Genomic DNA, 4,157 nt, shown 5'->3' on the forward strand with positions numbered 1-4,157 from the left:
AAATTTTGGTTGAACTCCACATTCAAACTTCTGGTGATTGTATAAACTACGTTTATATTTATAACTTCGACCGCAATTGTTGTTGCATATAAAATTGTTAACAGGCACTAAAACAAATAACAATTTTATGTTATCTTTTTAAATATAAATGTATCCCAAATCAGAAAAAAATTCAAGCATTTTTTAATACAATTTATAATGTTAAATAAGTGTATAATAAAGCATAGGGATTTAGGAAAATATTGTATCAATTTTTAATAGTATTCACAAAATCAAACACTTAAGTTCTGTGTTAATTTTTATACACTCAAATATTCTAATAATATTATATAGCAGATAGCAAAAGAAAAAAAAACAATAATACATTTTAATAGTTCAACAAACAAATCAAATGTTATATCAAAAACTAATGGAAAATAACATTACTGTATTTTGAATAATTATGAAAATAAAAATAAGAAATCAATGATAATTTATCGTAAATAATTATAAAAAAGGCTTACAAGCACAACCAACAAAATTATATAAAAACACTTGATATTTTTAAATGGTTTGTCATATTAATACAAATTTTAATAATATTTACAAATAAATGAACTAATATATACTAATATATTATTATATATTAGTACCTAATATGATGAAAGTTGAAAACAACAAATAAATGTATCAATAGTTCAAAATATAATAATACATTTTTTAAATAAAATATAAGGTTAGAATATTAAAAGAGGATGTACTTGTTCTAAAATGTGTAGTTTTAAGTGCAGGCTACACTTGAATTTGTTGTCTCTATCTAACAAGTGCGTAGACGAGGTTACACTCAGTACTTATTGTATAGTGTATCAACCTATTAATATTGTGAAATTTAATGGTAAAAATTAAGATAATTAAAAATTCTCCAAGCATTATGTTGGTAGTACAAAATATATTCTTCAAAGTGAAATACAGTTACATAAAATATAGGAAAATTAAGACTTGGTTCAGTTTATTCAGTTAGAAAGTCCAAAGATACAGTCTTTTCATTCTTATACTAGACCTACTAATTTATGAATAACAACTAAATGAGTCCGTAGATTTCCTTTGTAGGCAAATTTTTTAAAACAAATATCACAACTAAATTTTGGTTGAACTCCGCATTCATATTTCTGGTGAGCAAACAAATTACGTTTATATTTATAGCTTCGTCCGCAATTGTAGCACATAAAACAGTTAAGAGGCACTAAAACAAATAATGTAATTTTCTATATATTTTTTTTAAATAAGTGTTCCCCAAATCAGAGAATAATAGTTATAAAATAATTCAAGCATTTGATTAATACAAATTATATTTCTAAATATGCATATAATAAGGCATAGTAGGGAGTTAAGAAAATTTTGTGTACAATTTCTATTATGTTCCATGCACAAATACAGAAGTTCAAGTGTTAGTTATTGTCATTTAATATGCGTAAATATGTAAAAAATAAAAATGTAATATCTTAATAGCTTATTTGCAATAGAAATTTATAAACTCTTTAGGCATTATATTATTAGCACAAAATATATGTTCCAATATAGATTATTCATTTATACAGTCTTTTAATTGTTATTTGTTCTATTTCAGTATTCTAGTATTTTATAAATCATTATCATATGTTTCCATACACTTCCTTTTAATTGTTTAAAACAATAATTACAGGTGTTTACAGTCCAAATTCATACTTCTAGTGACTGAATAAACTACTCTATAGCGTCGACCGCAATTGTTAAAAAAAAATATGGTTAAAAGGTACTAAAACAAATAACATTATTTTCTATGTAATAATTTTAAGTATAAGTTTAACCCAAATCTAAAAACAATCCAATCATTTGTTAATACAAATATAATAAAGCATTGTATAGGCTTTACAATAACTCTGAGAGTATAAAATATAATGCAGGTATATCTTAACTTTAATTAAAATTATGTGGTATTTAATAAACATAGATCAATGTAAAATATTTATATATATATTAAATATAGTACTGATTTTATTTTCAAAATATCTTACAAATAGATAAACTTTTCAGGTATTATGATGGGAGCAAAAGAGAAATGCTTCAAAATAAATTATAGTCATATAAAAAACAATTAAGTTAATATTTGACTAGGTTTATTCAGTAATATCTAAAGTTTAAATATACACTTTTTTAATTATTATTCTAGTTATAATGTATTATGAACCACAGCCAAATGACTCCGTAGATTTCCTTTGTGGGCAAATTTTTTAAAACAAATATCACAACTAAATTTTGGTTGAACTCCACATTCAAACTTCTGGTGTGAAAATAAACTACGCTTATATTTATAGCTTCGTCCGCAATTGTAGCACATAAAACAGTTTATAGCCACTAAAACAAATAAAATTATGGCCTAAAAAATCTTTTTAAATGTAAGTATACCCATATTTTAAGCAATTGTTAAACAAAAATTGTATTACTAAATATACGTATAATAAATAATAATTAATAAAGCATAAGGATTTAGGATAATATTGAGTGAAATTTTTAAATGTTATTTCATCGATCAAATACCAAATTTTAAGTGGTAATATGGGTATATTCATAAAAGATTTATAATATTTAGTTAACAAAATAAAAAAAATTATGCAAATGACTGATTGTTAATTCAACAAACAAATAAAAAGTTCATCAAACACTAAAAGAGAAGAACTTAACAATGTAAATTAAACCTTCAGGCATTTTGTTGATACCAACAAATATATACTTCAAAATCCATTACAGTCTCATAAATGATGCAATTTGTTAAGGTTAAAGTTTGGTTTATTCAGTTAAACAGATACAGTATCTTAATTGTCATTTTACTTATACTATTTTATGAATTGTAAGCAAATGATACCGTAGGTTTCCTCTGTGGGCAAATTTTTTAAAACAAATATCACAACTAAATTTTGGTGGAACTCCACATTCAAATTTCTTGTGAGAACATAAATTACGCTTATATTTATAACTTCGACCGCAATTGTTGCACATAAAACAGTTAACAGGCACTAAAACAAATAACATTATTTTCTATGAAAACATTTAAATATAAGTGAACCCCAAATCTAAAAATAATTATTATAAGATAAATAAGCACTTGTTAAATATAAATTATTTTATTACATCTGTTTAACCGTAAACGTTTGAAATTAATCATTTTGATTGTTTTCAAACATTTAAGACAAATAATTCAATGAACTTTCAAATATGTAATGTATAAATAAATGTGCCATGTCTCATAACAGGAAATTAAGAATAAACAATAAACATATTTTTTAAGAGTTAAACAAAGATAATATTTTTTATGGTCAGCAGTATTCCAACATTATTTTGAAGAGAAATATATAAGTATAAATAGTAGGAACATAATAATATTTACAATTATACATTTAATTAGACATTATTGTGGTTAAAATTAAAAGTTATAACTACACACAAAAATAAATACAACTTTATTTCATAATAAAATAATAAATTATTTTAGTACAAACATAATAGGTACACATTTAAATATTAATTTAGTATTGAGACCTCATACTATGTATACTATCGATTAATTAGCTAATAATTATTATTTTTAATAATAAAATAATGTACCTAACAATTTTTAATTGATATAAGCTAATCATTATGTAGTACATCATTTTTATTTTCATATTTTAAAATTCTTAAAAATATTACTAATCGAAAGTACTCATTTAAGTATATGAAGTATTGTTTTTACTCCTAGAAACATATTTGTGTACTATCAGCATATGATTTTTTAAATTATCGGGCCGCTTAACCATTTTATCACAGAATAAACACTTCAACTGCGGTATTTTATTGCATTCGTATTTTAAATGTTTGTAAAGGCTGGAATAGTATTTGTAGGTTTTACCGCAATTTTGAGGGCATAAGTATACGTCTTCAGAGCTATTTAACAATGATGTTGTATTATATACGTGTGAACCTGAAAAAAAATTCAATATTATAATTGCTCTATAATGCAAGATAGTTTACAAACAAATAAACTCTTCAGGCATTATGTTGGTAGCACAAATTATAATATGCTACAAAATGTATTATAGTTACATAAAAAAAATAGAGCTAAAGTTTGGTTTGGTTTAGTTTATTCAGTTATGTAGTTTAAA

At 23.2% G+C, this 4,157-nt stretch overlaps 1 long non-coding RNA gene across 1 annotated transcript; it reads right to left on the reverse strand.

Annotated features, from left to right (window-relative positions):
* Nucleotides 1-908: 908 nt before the first annotated feature.
* LOC115034049 lies at nt 909-3,451 on the reverse strand. The gene is made up of 2 exons (XR_003839411.1): nt 2,882-3,451; nt 909-1,222 (listed from the first exon to the last, which is right to left on the reverse strand). It is a non-coding gene; the product is annotated as an uncharacterized LOC115034049 (long non-coding RNA).
* Between the last annotated feature and the right edge of the window lie 706 nt (nt 3,452-4,157).

The sequence above is a fragment of the Acyrthosiphon pisum genome, chromosome A2 (genome assembly GCF_005508785.2).
Source record: "Acyrthosiphon pisum isolate AL4f chromosome A2, pea_aphid_22Mar2018_4r6ur, whole genome shotgun sequence".
Lineage (NCBI taxonomy): Eukaryota > Metazoa > Arthropoda > Insecta > Hemiptera > Aphididae > Acyrthosiphon > Acyrthosiphon pisum.